Below are 20,242 nucleotides of genomic sequence, written 5' to 3' on the forward strand. Positions count from 1 at the left end.
GTTCCAGCAGAACAGTTTAAAACAACAAATATTTGTCAAGAGTCCAGGTAATTATAAAACAAAAACAATAATGAATTAAATGAATATTAAGGGGGTTATTTATTAAAGTCTGAATGCCAAAAACTCTTTGGCTATAGAACTCTTTTACTATAACATTTTTCATGATTTATTATACCCCGGGGCTGCTAAAAGTCCAAATCTGAAAATACTCCATCTCCAAGCTGTCGGGTCCTGTAGAAGTCATTGACAAAAGTCATATTTCAAATTTGAAGATATCATGGTCTTCGCTGAGTTTCAGGCAAAATTCTGGGGGGGAAAATGGGTTTCAATTGATTTCAAAAAATAAAAATTCTCGCAAAAATGTTTCAAGTTCTTTTCCAAAAAGGATTTTATAGAGTGTTTTCAATGATTAATAAGGTCAAATCGTCAGACTTTTTCAAGACATTATAAAAAAATCAGAACTAACTAACTAACTATCAAGTAACCAGAGTTCTACTTAATTTTTTGCTCAACGGATTTTAGAGCACAATAAACATTTTTTCAAAATCAGTAATATAAAAGCAAGTAGTGGTAACAACATGAATAGTCATAGTTGATAGTCAGAGCAGGTTGTAATAAGAATTTCCCGACCTCAATGATTTTCTCCTATAAACTTTTAAATACATTTTTGTTATTTCTAAATCTTCTAAATAAATAGACCACTTTAGTCTGAATTGCTTCCTTAAAGAATGGTCACCTTTATGTCTAACAGCATCCTGTAAGCAGAGGCCATGAAGATATTTAATGACGTCTTCTTGTACAGGAGCGGTTTCCTTTATCCAATAGAGAAAGATTGGCTTCCTAGTGGCTGCCATAACTATGAGTTATCTATGGAATTATAATCTTTACAGGACAAAAGCAATTTGGAAATTAAAGATAATTTATTTAAATTAGAGTCATCAGACAAACTTAGTAAAAACTCATAGAAATGATGTTTGTATAGGGGATCATACTCATTCCTCTGTAAGTTAATATCCCTTTTCAATTGAAAATATGTTGTTTTATCTTTTTCCCCTAATTGGTGACGATCCTTAAGAACATCCCAAGAATGTGTTTCTCCTGTATTTGGGTCCATTAGGGGAAAGATTTATCAAAGGTCGAATTTCAAAGTTATGTGAAATTGTTTTAACTCTAATAAATTCGAATTTACTCACAACTAGAATGGGAGGTTATTTATAAAAAAAAAAATCGAATGTCTAATATTCGATTGAATACGAACAACTTGAAAATTCTAATTGAATTCCGAAAAAAACCCCCACGAATGTCAGGAAGGCAAGTAACATATTCAAATTGTTTAATGGACCTCTGCCATTGACTTGTAAAGGATATAGGTGGCAAATATTCTAATAAGAACTGTTTCCAGTGTCGAGGTGTGATAAATCTTACATTTGAATTACATTTGAGTTGATGCTTTTAAATTCGAATTTGTGAGTTTTGACTAAAAAAAAATTCTTTACCATTTGAAACTTGATAAATCTGTCTCATTTGAGAAATGCCCTTTTTGATCCATTTAATTACTGATTGATCCCTATTTTTTCTAAATGGAACGGAGACATAAAAGGCAAAATATTGAAATTCACGTTATTCAACTTGGAAATAACTTTCTTCCAGGCTATGGTCGTATCTTTATATAAAGGTTAATCTTTAATATCAGTTGGTCTGTCCAGTTTCTATAAAGAGAGGAAATAATATGAACTTTGGAGTCAAGTTTTAATTCCAAGTCTAGATTTGTAAGTTTCTCTTTACCAGACCTTCATTCTAATATATATTTGGTAATAAAGGCTAGATTACATTTCTGGAAATCTGGGACTGAAAGACCAACGAATATCTTTGAACTTCTCATTCCACCGCATGGGACACAAGAATAGACACAAGAGCCCTTAGACACATAGTAACATAGAACTTTTGGTTGAAAAAAGACATATTCCTTGAATTTAATCTTTTGGTCTAAATGAAATCTGTCTATCTGCTAGTTGATTGAGAGGAAAGCTAATCTCAGTATCCTTATATTGTCTCCATTATTCCCCTCTAATGTTTCTGCTAGTACAACAACTTTAGCGTCACAGTTCTCAATGTAAGAAAACCTTTTTAAATGTTCATAATCTCAATGGATGCCCTTGTGCAAGGCCATATTTATATATAGGCACCCGATGACCTAGAGCTGCAGCTTTAGTGGGGTTGCCCTTGGGTGCATTATTAGAAATAAAATGTTTTAGAAAAAAATTCTCCCCAGCCACTTGCGGAAGAGCCAGAACACTGTTGGGCCTATCACTGCGGGTGCCCAATTCAAGTCCCCATTGCACTCCCTCTACTGCTCGTCTCCTCACCCACCCTACCCCCCGTGCACAAGATTGTTGCTCAGTAGACTATTGGTCATAGGCATAGCCACTTAACTCAAGGTTTGCTTACACTCAGCAGCAGATTTACATATGGTCGAACATCGAGGGTTAATTAACCCTCGATATTCGACTGCCGAATGTAAATCCTTCGACTTCAAATATCGAAGTCAAAGGATTTACCGCAATTAGTTCGATCCAACGAAAAATCGAAGGATTTTAATCAATCGATCAAACGATTTTTCTACAACCAAAAAATCATTAGAAAGCCTATGCGGACCGTCCCCATAGGCTAACATTGAGGTTCAGTAAGTTTTAGGTGGCAAAGTAGGGGGTCAAAGTTTTTTTTAAAGAGACAGTACTTCGACTATCCAATGGTCGAATATTTTTATATTTCAAATCGTTCGATTCGAAGTCGTAGTTGAAGGTCAAAATAGCCAATTTCGATGGTCGAAGTAGCCAAAAAAGCATTCGAAATTCGAATTTTTTTTTATTCTTTTCCTTCACTGGAGCAAAGTAAATGTGCCCCTCATTCTGTTAAGTTGAAAGCCTAGTACAGGACCTGTTATCCAGAATGCTCAGGACCTGGGATTTTCCAGAAAATTAATCTTTCCGTATTTTGGATCTCCATGCCTTAACTTTTCTAAAAATAATTTAAACATTGAATACTCAATAGGCTGGCTTTGCTCCCAATAAGAATGAATTACTTACTTTGGATCAAGTACAAGCTACTGTCTTATTATAACAGAGGAAAAATAAATAATTTTTAAAAATTAGAAATATTTTATTAAAATGGATTTTATGGGAAATGCCCTTCCCATAATTCGGAGCTTTGAAGATAATGGGTCTCCAGATAACAGATCCCATACCTGTATTAGCAGTCTAAAACCGTTTACATGTTAACTGCAAAAGTGTTCAGGTGACCACTCTCTTTAATTGTTCTTGAATTTTCTATTTGGGATCAGATCACTGTAAGGGGCAAATTCACTAAAGAGCGAATTTTCACCAGCGACCTCTTCACCACACTTTGCGCTACTTCACAAGGCTCAAATTCATTACCACTACACTAAGGGGCAGATTTATCAAGGGTCGAATTTCGAAGTGCAAAAAACTTCGAAATTTGACCATCGAATAGGCTAGTTCGACATTCGAAGTCGAATTTGTAGGATTTTTAACATTGTACGATCGTATTTCGTCTGTACCATCGTACTTCGAATTAAACTATTTCACTTCGACTTCTAAAAACTTAGCCAAATGTTGGCTATATGTTGTAGGAGGTCCCCATAGGCTAACATAGCAATTCGGCAGGTTTAAGGTGGTGAAGTGTCGAAGTTGAATTTTTTTAAAGAGACAGTACTTCGATTATCGAATGGTCGAATAGTCAAAGCATTTTCACTTTGAAACGAAGTCAAAGTCAAATTTGGCCTATTCGATGGTCGAAGTACCCAAAAATTACTTCGAAATTTTAAGTTTTTCAATTCGAATATTCACTTCGAATTCACTTCGACCCTTAGTAAATGTGCCCCCAATTCACTAAAATGCAAAGTTGCGTCTCAGCAGCTGAACTTGGCAAATTTTCCCTAGCGTTACTGCGGCAGTGCGAGAATTTTATAGCGAAGTTTCACTAGCATTCATTTCTGCCTAGCAAAACTTCGTTAGTCCTCTTCCGCTTAGGTCAGTTTGAATAGGGCGGGTACATAAAAGTCGTATGGACGTCTGTATTAGTGTTTTTGGTGCAAATGTTTGAAGTGGCCACTTTTTATTACACATGTCCAATGAGCCATAATAAAGACAGAAGAGATGCTCTGATTCCTTACACATGAGCCCAACCTAAAACAAATGTGCCATGCCCCTCAAATGTTGGGGAAAAATGTTAACCCAAAAATCTTTAATAGTTTGGACTTTTGAAGGCAATCCTGCTTTGAAAAAAGTAAAGTTGACTTGAATGAATTTCCGGCATACAGGCTATGATGCCACTGAGTAAGATTGAGGAAGATGAAGCTTCGTTTTATCAGTTTGTCTGGTCTGAGATGGAGAAGTAAACTCTGGCAAAAGAGGTAACGTTCAGTGAAATTTGCTAGTGAACTGTCGTCTACAGCCTGTTATTAAATTGGCGATGTCCGTGCGAATGGGATTTCTGGCGAATTTTCGATATCGTCGGCCACTTCACACTTTAGTGAATCTGCCCCTAAGTGTAATAAGCGACGGATCTGAACACACTCTCATTTGTCTCATGTCAGTATTCACAGATTTTATCCAGACAAAACAGGAAAATGAATGTATTTCACCTGGGAGGAAATGTGTGGATGGAGGAAATAGGAAAAATTTTGGCCATTTTTGAAAAACATTATTCTGGTAGGAAACAAAGCACCTCAATGAACTTTATTCCATTTATTGTAGGTAAGGTAGTCCTTAGTGTTTGAAGGGCCAGGGCAGCTATTTGGCTCAGGTCCCTGTATTGCTGACCATTCCATACTTACCCAAATAGAAGAAGGGGATGGTGGTTAGCACAGCTTTCCAAATGTTCCTCTTCATTCTCCTACACTCCATACTTGCTCCATTATGTGGATGTTAATGAGCAGGCCATTTGCAGGGTGTTGATAGTGGCCTAATAATGGATAATGAGTCATGTTACTAGTGGTATTATGTGGTTACTGTGACTATATACACTTTAAAATAATTATTATTATATATTATTATCAGCATAGCACTCTATGATGTCTTTATGTATGAGCCCACGGCAGCTGCAGATCAATTCCTCCAAAAGATTCACTGACTATTGAGGTTTGGAATGGTTTCTGCTTTGCAGAGCAGGAATCGTGTTTTGTGGTTAATGTGCTGAGCTTACTATGCACAATAGTGTAGTGTAGTACAGGTATGGGATCCATTATCTGAAAACCTGTTATCCAGAAAGCTCTGAATTACAGGAAGGCCACCTCCCATAGACGCCATTATAATAAAATAATTCACATTCTGAAAAATGATTTCCTTTTTCTATGTTTTTATTGAGTTTTCCATAAACACAATAGAATATATTACGCAGATTGAGTATGTGAAGACAAAAGAAAAGAATATACAATGCTGTATAACATGCCAAAGATACAAACAAGTATCTATAAATATATACTCAAAAGCACACATTCCACAGGAACATAATTAACATAGTAAATAAAATAATGACATAAAGAAACAATAATAAACCAAACTTCACTAACTTTACTAATTTATGTAAAAAGAATTATCAACAAAAATGGCAGTATCAAGTATCCAAAATATTCATGAACTGATAAAGCCACCTTACATTTCAATATATTTAGATTTGTAGTAGTTCTAAGACTTTAGTTTTTTGACCAGGATCAATTATTTTCTACGTAATAATAAAACAGAACCTTGTACATTTGATCCAAACTAAGATAGAATTAATCCTTATTGGAAGCAAAACCAACCTATTGGGTTTATTTAATGTTTATATGATTTTCTAGTAGACTTTAGGGTCTACCGGTATTTATGAAGCCACAATATTTTCTGATCAAGTTTTTTTAGGGGAAAAAAATTTAAAATTTTTAGAGGGAAAAAAAAACGTGAATTTTTCAAGATTTATTATGCTCCAAAGCTGCTAAAAATCCAAGTTCGCTAAAACCTGTCGAAGTCATGTAAAAGTCAATGGCAGATGTCCCTTTTTAAATGTGTTGCCTTAATGATCTTCGAGGGTTTCAGGCTGGTTTTCGTTCGATAATCCGAAAAAAATCGAGCATTGCGGGGGTCAAATCTAAAAAAAAGTGATACGATTCTACCGTCAAATAGGAAAAGTTGCACAATCCGCTTTGACCCGTGATTTTGTCACTGACTTTTTCGATCCGATTTTTTGCATAATTAGGTAAATTTGTGGATGGGAATTAGGTTGAATTTGTTTTAATAAGAAAAAAATTGGAAAAATTTGAGTCTTAATAGACAAAGTATGAAGATCTAAATTACGGAAAGATCTATTATCTGGAAAACCCCAGGTTCCGAGCATTCTGGATAACAGGTCAAAGTAACTGCTGGTAAATAATAAACTTAATCATGCAAAACACAAATATCTGAGGTTGGGGCCTGAAAGTCTAAGAAAGGCAAAGGGTCATGAGGCCCCCAAAACACCATGATATCTCATTGAAAGAGGGAAAATCATGAAAGGAAAATCTACTGTATTTGTAGGATTAACCATCATGGTTAATCCTTAAAGGGGACCTGCCAACCTAAGAAATAATTTCAAATGCTTTTCATCATCTTAGTTGGGCAATATAAACTTTACTTACACTATTTATATTACTTACATTTATTTCCCTTTAGTCTTGGAATTACACGATCACAGCAAAAAGGCAGCTGCCATTTTGTTAACACTGTTATTAAGGCAAGTTGTGTATCACCACAAAATCTTGTTTATGTTCCAGAATGGGGGGGACCTAAGGCCCATGCACAGTGTTCTACACACTTATCGAGCGTGAAGAAGAAGGGGAATGTGGGGAGAGCAGTGACATCAAGGAAGTGCAGAATGGAAAGTGAAAGTAATTGTCTGCCCCGCCTCTATGCCTGAGGCAGTATATGATTGACAGCTCAGATATTTAAACATTTATAACAGGTATGGATGTTTTAATAAAAAAAAGAATTTGGACTTCATGTTTAATTTACAAAGGACTTTCATTATACAGCTTTTTATGTCTGGGTGACAGGTCCACTTTATTGTGTTTCGCCACTGGGGAATATAGGAACAAACACAGCCCATGCTTCCTGATCAGACTGTACATCATCGTGGAGCATCAACGTGCATGTTAGTTAGTTTCCCAAGTGCCCTCAGTAATGTAAGTGCTGAATGCAACAGTTCAAATCGTACAACTTTTTTGAATATGACGCTCTAATCGTATGACTTTTTCGAATTGTTGCCCAATAACATCAACCTTTTTGGATTATCAAATGTAAACCAGTGCAGATCACGATGGCAGGAAACATCTGCAAATTCTAAAAGGGACATCTGCCATTGACTTCTACATGATTTCGACAGGGTTTAGATGGAGTATTTTCAAATTCGAATATTTAGAAGTATAATAAAACTCTAAAATTTGAGGGTTTTTTCCACTAAAAATTTCCCCTTTAAAAACTTGACCAGAAAAAAAAACAAGGCTTCACAAATTACAAGGATACTGCGGGATGACTATAACGTCCTGGGGAAAACAATTTCAAGTGTCCGCTCAGTTGCAAATGCTTTAAATCTTGCATTTGTCAGGAATACTTTGTAAACTATTTGAGCTCTATTTATGCCCCTAAATACCAATTAATAATCCTGAAAAGGCTCCTCATCTGCAGGAGTGGGCAATGTAAAAGGGCAGCACCTAGGTGGGACATGGGAGTTCATATGGCCCTGTGTTTACTGTTACGAGAGAATATATTGGGTGAACTAAAAGTAAATCTGCCAAAGCAAAGTCAGAGTAATGGAAATGCACTAATAGCACCGGCAGGGAACAATTAGTGTAAAAAATGAATAATCAAATATACACAGCTACAAAGAACAAGTTGCAGGTGTTGAAGGCGACCCATAGGGCTTATACTCTAAACTCCACTGAATCCAGTACTGATCTCAATACAGCAATGGCAATAATATAATATAATTTATTATAGTCTAAAAGCGGCAACCACATATGACCACAAAAAACACAAATTCTATTCAGTTCCCCTGTAATTTTCTTGGTTTTCATGTTTAAACTTCTATTTCAGCTCTGATACATGAAATCATTTTTATTCAGTATGTTTGTCAGCGGCAAGGCCTGAGGCACCCCCCCCCATACACCATTTTCTTCTACTGTTCTGGTTAAAAGAAATAGCAACAAATAATGCCACCAAAAAAAATGTCTCCCTTTAGATTTACAGGCTCTGTAGGTAATTTTAAGTGCATACGGTCCTCTCTAACTCTATTCTAAAGGGGGTACGGACAAGGCATAATCCATATGTACAGAAAGATGCTGTGTATAAGCAGTTTCATAGTATTTCTAAGTGTGCTCTCAGAGTCCCCTCTCTAGGATCAGCAAGTATACACACCCAAGATCTGCAGCTCTTTGTCAACTCATAGGCCTCAAAATACAGATGGTTTCACTTCCCTTGTTGCTTTCAATAACCTTGAATTATCTGCATTTAGTGCTGTATATATATTGTATATAGAAATAGTGCCGGAGATAAGAGATTGTTGCAAGAGTGCCAGAATCTTTTATCTACTAAATGGACCCACAGCTTTAACAAATGAGCACATATGTATTTATACCTCCGACAGTAGGCTATAGTACGCACAACCTGTGACCTGCTGATCCCTTTAAAGAATTTTTGCCTATTTGGGAAATGAAACATTCCTTTTGGGGTAAAATCTGTACTTTTACAAATATTTACATACCTTTACTTAGGAAACTGTGACTGATCATCTGTGCCTAAATACTGTAATCGTGGAACATGAGAATACATCATCTCACATTGCTGCTTGGATTGTGCATTTCAGTGGAATAGTTGACTTACGTAAAGTTGTTCATGTGCCCATTTCTTTCTATCGTTCCCCTTCCAACACATTGTCTTCCTCCTGCCCAAACACTGGAGCCTCGATAGGAATGTTCTGAAATGAGTGTTGTGTGAAGCAAAATACAAAGTGAATGACAAACATTGGGTCGAATACATCTGGAACACTCTGGCTTGGGAGGCTTTTCTAAAAACTGCATTTATATATATATATTATATAAAACTGCAGCAATATATTTCTCCATTGCACATGCATATTAAATATTAGGGAATTACTTCCATTTATTTATATCATGTGAAATTTGTCCAAAAGTAAACATATTCCATGACATTCTCTGGGTTTCTATTCATTGTTTTTAAATTATATCTTAAATTGCAATTTTGTTTAAAAACTTGTAGTTTCACATGTCACAAGTGCGAAGTGGTGCCGGTCTCTGCACTTCTTTTCGATGAGGCTGCTCCAAAGAATATATAAGCACTGACTTTGTTTGTCAACACTCTATTAATGATGGGTGGGAGAGGGAAGCATGAAGGCATTTGGGTGAATATGGAGGCTGTATATTTCGCCTGCCCTATGATTGGCGGTAAGGGCAGGTCTGGATTGTGCCCTCTGATGCTTCTCTGTGCACCCAACACTGAGGTGAGGAGCACACTGCAGTCATTCCACTGTACAAATGAGCTGCCACTAAGGTTTAGTGCTCTTGCACTTCTGCATGGGGGATAAGTAAATGACCCCTACTGACTTTATGGCAGAGAAAAAGATCTCTGATTAAGAGACCTGCAGCTTCCCTTTGAATAGAGTGCAGTCTGCCTTTGGCTGCACTCTATTTAAGAAATATTCAAGTGTCAGGGGTAGGCACTTAAATGTTACCCCTAGTGTCCCTTTTCAGTAGTAGTAGCAGAATACTGGCACACAGCACATGTCGATTTATACAAAAAAATGTCTCTTACACTTTTATCCCAAGACTCAGCGAACTGATATGTTATTACATACTAAATTAATGAATGGATGTATGAGATGTGTGTTAAGCTCCCCATAGACGCGACGATTCTTCTTGCCGAACGACCAATTTTAGGGAAGTCCGACCAATCCTTCGAAATTATCGTGCGGTTAGTGGGATTCGAACGATCGTACATCTTACGATTTTTCGGCTGATATCGGTCAGGAAATTGATCGGCCAGGTAAAAAAATCTTTGTCAGTCCCAGTGCAATCTATCTATGTTTGCAGGGCCAAGCAGGCAGCTCCCCTTTGTTTTCCTGGCAAATTGGTCTTTTTAGTTGATGGTGAATTCGTACGATCGTATGATCGTTCCGAGAAAATCGTGGTCTCACGATGAGGATCGGATCTTTTAAAAATCTCAACATCTATGGCCAGCTTTAGGGTTGATTTGTTTGTTTTTTTATTAAGGATAACAGCTTACATAGCAAAGATATAATCTTACACAGTGTCCGTTAAAACAGCAATAAAGCATACATTAATACATTAATCCTAAAAATTTCCGTATCCAATGTCTCATTGTTAAGGGAAAAGGGGGAGGAAAAGGGAATAATAAAGGCTATTGGTGGGAAGAGATAAAGGGGAAACCAGTAATAGTCAGACACATGACTTGCAATTTACATGGTTTCCGTTGTGCATTTTAAATGTGTGCCTGGATAAATAAGGTGTAATGGGTAACCTTAGCTTGGTTCATTGTTGTATAAATCAAAACTGAGATATGAAGGAATAAGAATATGGTAAGTGAAAGGATAAAAACAGTTGCTTCCAGTAACCAACTCTTAAATCTAAGAACCATCATCATAGCCCAATTAGTTTTGGCACCTTCCTTCTTGGTGCAGTATATTGATCCATGTCTTCAGACCTTCCTCCCAGATAGAATATAAAGACCAATAATTTATTAACCTCCTAGTATAATCGTCAGTTTCTTGTTAAAAACTATTTTAATCAAAAAAAACCTCTTCACTGTAACAGTATATAGTAGTACTAATAGGAATCACTATTGCTATAACCTGTATTAACATTATATTGTGTTAAAAGGCATCTTCAGCAACAAAATGTTGTACTTACAAAAACTGGCCTTGGCTCACTATGTGTTAATCTATTCAAACAGCCTTGTTATTAGCTCTCAGTCTCACTTATAAGATATAAGGAGTCATTCATGACAATTTATATTTTGTAAAGTAGTTACTGACTGCTCGCAGATTTATAGACATAATACAACTGGAAATACATCAACATTCATTGGTTTTACAAAAAGAAAATAGTTTTTTGGTCTTGATCTTATCACCGCTTGGGGATTTTTCTCAAGAAAAACGTAGTGTTATATATAGATACATAATAAGCATATAAAAAGAATAGACAAATGGTAAAATCCAATGAAGGAATCCTCCAGTTATAATGATGTAGTTCTTCCTAAAGGTGGGTTTTTACTAAAAGCAGTGTCGGACTGGCCCATGGGGATACCAGGAAAAACTCCCGGGGGGCCCAGGTGTCAGTGGACCCTCCTGCTTCTAAACATTTAGCTTATTTCATGGCCATTCCCTATTTCTATGAGAATAAAGAGGCTAAATACATGGAATGATAGGTTAAAGTATGTAAAGAAAAGAGAATAGGATAATAAAGGTTGCGTGAGGAGAGGAAGAAAATAATACTTAGAGTGGGCCCCTGGTTTAAGGGTTTTTGGTGGGCCCCTGTTGTCCCAGTCAGACACTGACTAAAAGAGGCCCATTTACTTAGTTCGAGTGAAGGAATAGAGGAAAAAAAGTTTGAATTTCGAATGGTCGAATAGGGCTACTTCGACCATCGAATGGGCTACTTCAACCTTCGACTACGACCTTCGAATCGAACGATTCGAACTAAAAATCGCTCAACCATTTGATAGTCGAAGTACTGTCTCTTTAAAAAATACTTAGACCCCCTAATTCGCCACCTAAAATCTTCCGAGGACAATGTTAGCCTATGGGGAAGGTCCCCATAGGCTTCCTAACAATTTCCTGATCGAAGGAATATCCTTCGATCGATGGATTAAAATCCTTTGAATCGTTAGATTCCAAGGATTTTATTGGTCGATCAGACGATTATTCCTTTGATCGTTCGATTGTAGGAATAGCGCAAAATCCTTCGACTTCGATATTCAAAGTCGAAGGATTTTACTTCGACGGTCGAATATCGAGGGTTAATTGATCCTCGATATTCGACCCTAGGTAAATGTGCCCCAAAGTGTCCAAATTTGCTGGTTTGAGGTTGTGGCAAGTTCCGGTAAAGGTGAGGAGCCACAGGGGACAAAGTTCTAGGAGAAAAATCAGGAATAAATTGTCAGCTGGAAAATTGCTCCATCCTAATATAATGTTTAGAATATATGTAGCACCTATATGCCTTTACACTTATTATTTAAGACATAGTGTATGGGAATGTGGGTGCAAAAGGAAACTGTATTTAGCACTTGCTTTTGACCACTTGTTTAGTCCAGAATGTCCTCTACACCCTGTGCTGACACATCTATTCCTTTCTGCTGACTGAATAGAGTGCAAACAAAGGGAGTAAAAGAAAGCTCCAAGGCTGCGCACCCATGTGATGTCCATTGACACAGACATCATTTGCAGATCCCATATGTTTCCTGGGATCAGTAAATCTATTTCTGTGATCTTTTTAATTTAAATGAAATCAACACCTTTCAATATTGTGCTTTATCCATGAGTACATACAGAACCATTTACTGGATTGCCCTAACCCTGTGATATTTAAATATTTGAAGGTTGATTTCTAATAATATAAAGGTCATTGTCACAGCCCAGTGCACTAAATACGTTATATGTGCAATAAAATAACTGACCCATCACTGTTTATGGCTTAGCAATGTGTCCCTTATGGCCCATACATACTGAAATAAAACTTCCGTGCGCATATATAAGGAAGACGGCTATGGATCTTTCCCATCAGTTCTGGTCATTAATCTACAGCTCATTAAATTCTCACCTGGTGGCCCTGAAGATAAAGAGCAGAATAAACACTTCTATTATAGCATTTCCAATGATAAGAATAATACATCAGCAAATGATTTAATTGGATTCTAATCAATATACTATCAATCTCCAGCTTTCTTTACCAGTGCATCTGTTGTAGGAGTAATTATTCAGATAATAACATGCTTGGGCACATGGAAATTCTTACCTTTGCTAAAAGACTTCATTTTTAAGTTGGTTTTATTTGGTCCAATACTACAACGTTATTGCTTTTGGTTCTCTCTGCAATATACTGGTACAGTCATTAAAAGGTACAGGTCCTGCTTCTCCAAAATGGAAAGGGATTAATGCAAACCTGTTTGGAACTTCACATCCAACAAACTTTTGGGGTCTTCTTTAATATTCAGAGTAGATAATAAAAAACTAACATCAAAGGGGAACTCCACACAAACATAACTTGAGCTTTTTGAAAAGTAAACATAATTTCAAGCAACTTTGCAATATACATCAATTAAAAAATATACAGACTTTTCATGATTTTTAATGGTTTGGAACAGTTCCCTAAGCCTAGCCCCCTGCTCTCCTGCTGATCTTTCTGACTACTTTGCTGAGCTGACTGACTACTATTACTTTGTATCAGCAGCCATCTGTCCTTAGCCTGCATTCTCCAAACCCCACAATTCCCTGCACACATGATTCCAATAAGGAATGGAACATCACAGTGCATTGTGGGTTATGTAGTTCCTGCATGCTGTCTGTAAGCTGTGGAGTGTTTAGTCCCTCCTTCCCTGCCAGGATTTAAATGATGCAGAAAGAGAAGAACTGTTAAACAGCTGAATTTCAGCAAAGAAAATGGCATTTATTCATACTTTTTGAAGGAACAGGTAACTGTGATGGGTATATTAGGGGGTTCTGTGTTATGTGGGCCTCTTTATCAAATTTTTTTGAGTCATTGCCACAATGGAGGCATGATGTAGTACCTTAGCACAAGAGATGATAAAATAGAAAGCTCTATTACGAAGGAGAAGTTGGCACATTTAGGAACAGATCACAACATGGCAGCAAAGGTTCATCCATGGTTTCTATACATGGGGGTGGTTTCTAAAAGCAGACAATTTTAGCAGATTATATATTAAATTATCATTGCACAGATTGTATTTCAATGTTGCTATCGCTGCTTGAGTAAACTGTCACTTTTGGAATGCCAAAACCCAGCCAGAACCATCGGCAAGGTTCCGCTCACAGCTCATAGTTCTGCCTATAACAACCGCCTTTTGCTTCAGGAGGAGCCCTCCGCCACTCGGATGCCGGCAGGTCTTAAAGTGAGAGAACCAAGTTAAAATTTCTGGGGAGACAAGGGAACTGTAACATGTGACACGAAGGACGGGGAAAGAGTAGCATAGTCGTGGGACAGGCCAGAGTCAAAATCATTTAGTAACGCAGTACAAAGTCAGGATCCTTTAGAATGGTAAGTAACAGGAAAAGGTCAGTACAGGCAGCGAACTAGATGAGGTCAGGGATGAGCAAGTGTCAAAGAACAGATACACAGACTTGAAACACAACCAGGAACTATAAAAAATAGACCAACGTTGGGTAGGGAGAATTGTGCATGGCGCCTTCAAATATATGAATACCGAGTCACATGCAATGACATCATGCACGGCGCTGAGAATAAAAGACAAGCATGAGCATCAGACCCGGAAATAGCGCACAACAGCAGAAGGAAGAGAGGAGGTGGTGCACAGACGAGCCTCCCAGGTACCATTACATAAACATACTGAATACTGAATGTGATGGTGAATGTCTTTATACAGCTGGGACAGTGAGTAGCCATTTGGACAGTTTTTATCTTAATTTGAATCAAGTGTAGAACTTTATAGGATGTGCAGAAGGCCCAGGGGTTTTAAGAACAAAGGATCTTTCCGTTATTTGGATCTCCATACCTTAAGTCTACTAAAAAATCATTTAAACATTAAAGCCAATAGACTTCCAATAAGAATTAATTATATCTTAGTTTGGATCAAGTACAAGGTACTGTTTTATTATTACAGAGAAAAAAGGAAATAATTTTTGAAAAATGTTAATTATTGGAGTCTATGGGAGATGGCCTTCCCGGAATTTGGATATTTTTGGATAATGGGTTTCTGGATAAAAGATTATATACCTGTACTGTATTTTTTTATGTATCAACACAAAGCCTTATGAAATCTACTCGAAAATTGCAACTTGGAATGTTATATTGTGTGAGTATCTATTACCTAGGAGAATAAGGACATTACACAGATTGATGTAAATGGTTTCAAACTTTAATAAACATGGCGGGTCAATGTTGGAAGGTGTACAGTATATAAGGGAAAAGGGGCGCTAACTGGTTATGTGTAGAAACGAATAATGCACACAAATAACAAAGTCCAAATACTCCAAATGTCAAAAACAAATGTTCGATGCTAAATGGGTTGAATGCAAATTATGTTCTATGCGGGGTGCTGCCTCCTTATGGGTCTGTTCACAGGAGGAGATTCGGGGAGATTTAATCGCCACTTCTTCTGGGCAACTATCTCCTCGAACTGCCTTTGCGCGTCTTCCCGTCCACTATAATGAAAAGTCGCCTGCGCTAAAGCACATGCGGCACTTTGTTTTCTGAAGTCGCCCAAAGTTTCCTCGTGAGGCAACTTGGGGCGACTTCGGAAAACGAATCGCCGTGTGTGCTTTAGCGCAGGGACTTTTCCTCGTGAGGCAACTTTGGGCGACTTCGGAAAACGAAGCATCGCGTGTGCTTTAGCGCAGGCGACTTTTCATTATAGCAGACGGGAAGACATGCAAAAGAAGTTTGGGAAGATTGTCGCCCAGAAGAAGAGATGATTAGTCGCCAGGGGACAAAATCTCCCCGAATCTGCTTGTGTGGACTGACCCTTATCTGCTGGTCCCAAGCAATCAAAGTCTACAAATAAACATAAAAGAAGTGGCGCGCTCCCATTGTGTAAAATTGGGTCAGCACCTTTAATCAAAGAAAGATATATTGCACTTGTATTTTTAGCAGAAAATAATTGTTCATCAATAAAGTCTGTTAAATCTGTTTCCCAGATTTAACTGGATTGCAGGAAGGCACTGGATTGTTGTTGTCTCTTTCATTTTAGGTTTCATGTTTGTGCTTTTATTATAAAGATAAGGGACCTATAATCCAGAATGCTTGGGACTTGGTTTTTTTTGGATAAGGGATCTTTCCGTAACTTGGATGTCCATACTTTATCTAAAAAACAATTTAAACATTAAATAAACCCAAAAAGATTGTTTTGCCTCCAGTAAGGACTAATTATATCTTAGTTGGGATCAAGTACAAGCTCCTGTTTTATTATTACAGAGAAAACGAAAAATGATTTCTAAAAATGTGAATTATTTGTTTAAAATGGAGTCTATAGGAGATGACCTTCCTGTAATTCGGCTCTTTCTGAATAGCAGGTTTCCAGATAAAGGGTTCTATACCTGTATAACTTTATATGACGGGGTGACAGGTCCCCTTTAAACTTTGGATTTCACAATTGTACCCGGCTGCCACATATTCATGTAGTTAAAAAGGAAAGTTTTCAAAAATGAGACATTTCTAATGACATTACCAGAGACAGCTGCGCTAAATTTGCAATCACTCATTTAAAAAAACCTTTTTTTTTTCTCCGAAGTAAATGACTCGCGGCAGCAGCAGCTTATTTCCCACAGTATTTTTAAATAAAACCAACTTCATTACTCAGTCGTGATGCTGATGGTCTCAGTGTTACAAAAAGCCTCTATTCATTTGCCGTACTGTCTGAATACCTTTTGCAATAGCTCAATGCGAAAGTACACATTTAAGAGGAAACACTCTCATCAACATAAAAGCCTCATTTAGTCTTGCTTTCTAAAAGTCCCCTTAATATATTTATCCTGCCATTTAAAAACTGAAACACTGGCTTTATTTCCATAAGCAGATCTCACAAAGTAAGTTTAACACTCTCATATTAATACACTGAGCCTCGTGTTCATTTTTTGGGAATGAATCTCATGCTTTTTTTTTAGTAATGATTTAGAAATATTAGGTTTATTACTTTATTAATGTATAAATAAACAGCCGATTAATAACTAGAACAAACCCGCAAGGAGAATAAGCCATAAGAGCATAACCTTCTCTATTTCTCTGGTTTTTCCTTTCAATCACAGGGGAGCAAAGCCAAATACACAATATCCCGTGAAATGAATATTCTGTAAACTCAAATGTTATAAAAAAGAATGAGCTAACGGTTTTGTCTCCCATCTGCAAGTAGCAAAAAAATAAACAGGATACTTTTTAAAGGATTTAATGTATCTGCCAGTGTAACCACTTCAGGGAAAGAATTCCACAATTTACAACTCTCACTGTAAAAAAATCTTTGAAATATTATAATGGAACCTCCTTTCTTACAATATCAGTGAGTGCCCTTGTGTCTGCTGGAAGGACCTACTGGTGAATGAAGCGTAAGAGAGTTTTTCGTTTGGACCCCTTCGATATTTATACATAGGGGCAGATTTATCAAATGTCGAGGTGAATTTTCGAATGAAAACAATTCGAATTTCGAGCTATTTTTTGTGTGTACTTCGACTAGGGAATAGTCCAAATTCGATTTTGAAAAAAATGCAAAAAATTTGAATATCTCTTTAAAAATTTGACTTGACCATTCTCCATCTAAAACCTGTCGAATTGCTGTTTTAGCCTATGGAGGACCTCCTAGAACCCATTTGGAGTCAATTGGTGGACTTTGAAAAAAATTTTGGCGGAAAAACTTTGAATTGAACGATTCAAATTCAGCCGAATACCTATTAGATCGAAAACAGACCTATTGTCCAAAAAAAAAAAAGTTTGACTTAATTTTGGTTGGTCTTTTTGAATTCTAATTTCAAAGTTTTTTCAATTTGAAATTCGACCCTTGATAAATATGCCCCATAATGTTATAATATCCTGTCTTATGTGCCTATAATCCACCATAAAAATTCCCAACTTGATCAGTCTACCTTCATAACTGAGAATTTCTATACAATTGACCAGCTTATTTACCCTTGTTTGGACTCTCTCTAATACAATAATATCCTATTTGTGCGCTGGAAACCAGAACTGCATGGCATAATCCTGATGGGCCTTACCAGCACTTTGTAAAGGGGGGAATGACCCTCTCCTCATCTATATCGATACTTCCTTTTAATACATCTTAAAACCATGTTTGCCCTTGCAGCTGCTGACTGCCATTGCTTGTTACAGCCAAGTTTGTTATATACATACATACACTTCAAGATCCTTCTCTATTATGGGTTTGCCTAGAACAGTCTCATTAAGGGTACAAGTGGCTTGTATATTTTTATATCGCAGGTGTATAACTTTAAATTCATCAATATTAAAAGTCAACTCCCACTGAGCTGCCCAAAGTGGCAGTTTTTCCAGATTCTGTTGCAAGAGTGCCAGATCCTGGGTGGAATTGATTGGGCTGCAAGGTTTTGTGTCAGCAAACACCAATACATTATGCTCTACTCTAAGTCATTGCTGAACAAATTAAATAAAAATGCTCACATTACCTTTAAGTAAACATTTAATTCCCATGTCCTGTGTAAGCCGCTGACTTAATAGGACTGAGACATCTGTGCCAATATTAAATGGGTATTGAAACTCTGAATCCTTTACTGAATACACTGTAGGAAAAATGATTAAACATACTGTCTTTTTAAATTCTGAGTCCTTTATAATCAAAGGATTTAAATTGTTAATGGAGTTAGTCTCAACCCTAATCTTTTAACTATTAATATGCTTAAAACTTGTAGTATTTATATTCTTTAAAAATAATGTCTGTTCCCTCTGACTGGCAGTTTTAAAAAGCTTTCCTCTTCTCCTATTACTTTATACTTAAAACAAGTAAAAAATAAGAGAATCCTTAAAAGAGAAAGAAAGTTAACCCCCCCCAAAAAAAAATACAGTCAGAAATGTATAGGTAAATACAACCATAAAAACTCTAAATATTGCTGCTCTGAGCTCTGACAACTGTTCATTTCCATTGGTGATACCTCCTGATGTTTTTGAAATAAAAAGAGGGACAAAAAAAGTTGCCACGCGTATCGTGGCATTTTTTGACCACGCTCATTTTTCTGGCCACACCCTCTAATTACCATGTTCATTTTATAAAATCTGACAGTTTATGAAACATTTCTGTGTTTTTTTTTTGTTATTACAGTTTTGCTAATGAAGGTGAATTGCCCTTTAAGCAGTGAGTCTAACTTCTCCCAAGAGACCTGTTGTTACAATTGCTTATCTCAAAATTGTTACAAAAGTATCTTATTTGCACCTGGTGGCTGTTCTGGGCTCTATGCCAAAAGCCAATGACGTTAGAAAAGTGGTTGTTCAGTTCAGTGAAAGCCGGGACGTTTCAGTACAAATGTGGGAGTGCAGGTTGAGCTGTCAAAAGCGGGACTGTCCCAAAGAAAACGGGACAGTTGGGAGGTATGCTTGGTGTCAGATTTCCTTCTCACTGCTCAAACCCTCCACTGCTGGCAGCCGCGCCTAAGTGGTTCCTCACTCCCCCTCCCTTTTCCTTCACTCCCCTTCCCTCACTGTAATCTAAACCCAGACAGGAGCCAGCAGCTACACGCAGACAGGGAAGTTTCTTCACACAAAACTGATATTGCGGCTGCAATCTTAAGCAAACAGCGAAAAGTTCTATCCTTGTTTACTCAGGTGTGGTAGAGCATTCTGCAGATTAAATAGAGTCAATTCTGCAGAATAAATATAGACATGGGTGTCCGCAGACAGGGGCAAGGAGGGGCATTTCCCCTCCCCCCAACTTTTACGGAATGCATTTGAGGACATCATCAGGAAAACAGACGCTCCTGCATGCACTCTCCTAACAAAGACGTATGCAGACTTGCCTTTTACTCACTGATCCGAAGAGGCTGCAGTCACACCTCCATGCTGCCCACACTTGCTGTTGCAATCTCCCTCCTTGTGGCTCGGTCCTCCCTCCTTAGCCCTGGTGTGGGTGCGCATGTGCAGAATAGTGAAAAGTCTTTTTGCTTGTAACTTTAGATGTTTTCTTTACTGTGAATGCAAACCCACACCAGAACATTCAGAAAGTAGATGATGTCAATGATGGACTGGTGTAGTTTTTAGAGAACAGAAGGCATGGGGTAAGTGATTATAATTACTGAGAGGGGCGATATTTAAACAAAAGATTTGGGTAAAGAATTGTTTTTTTAGTCTGCTGATCTATAAGGTGCCATGCCACACTGTATAAGTTTATAAGTGATGTCATACTGTATCCAGGGTGCTATTTATATATAGGCACCCGAGGGCCTGTGCCTAGGGCGGTAGCTTTAAAGGAGAAACAAA

The sequence above is a fragment of the Xenopus laevis genome, chromosome 6L (genome assembly GCF_017654675.1).
Source record: "Xenopus laevis strain J_2021 chromosome 6L, Xenopus_laevis_v10.1, whole genome shotgun sequence".
Classification (NCBI taxonomy): Eukaryota; Metazoa; Chordata; class Amphibia; order Anura; family Pipidae; genus Xenopus; species Xenopus laevis.